Here is a 600-nt window from a genome sequence, read left to right as displayed (position 1 = left end):
CCCCATCAGGGCAGGTTTGGGCCTGTCATGCATGCACCGACACACATGTGTATGCGTGTGCAAATACACACCCAACACACACACAGCACCACCCCCCCGCACACACACACACAAGTCTACAGACTCCCATCAGCTCTCCATAATACTCAGAATAACATTCTAAACTGTGCCCACCCTGGCACGAAGGCCTCCCCCGTTAACTCCCACCCTCTCCCCCAGCCTGTGCCCCGCCAGCCCCCTGCTCCAGGGATGACACGCCTGGGGGACTATGTGAACAAGCTCATCACTAGTAGTGGAAAGAAGTTTTCAATTTAATATTTTGTGGTTATTTATCTTTTGTAGACAACAACAAAAGTCATAACACATATAAAAACACATATGAGAACTATAATCTCTGTCTCTATCTCTATCTCTATCTCTATCTCTATCTCTATCTCTATCTCTATCTCTATCTCATCTCTATCTAATCTATATCTATATCTGAAGAAGGAAAAATTGTGCAAATGCTGGCTTTTTGTCCTTGTAACCTTTGGAGTGAAGTCGGGGTGAGGCTCTGTAGGACGTGGAAGCTGATCCAGCAGGTCGCCTTTGGCGTCCCTG

Source organism: Cnephaeus nilssonii (genome assembly GCF_951640355.1).
Source record: "Cnephaeus nilssonii genome assembly, chromosome: 7".
In the NCBI taxonomy this organism is placed as follows: Eukaryota; Metazoa; Chordata; class Mammalia; order Chiroptera; family Vespertilionidae; genus Cnephaeus; species Cnephaeus nilssonii.
The sequence above is the reverse complement of the archived record's forward strand: the minus strand, read 5'-3'. Positions refer to the sequence as shown.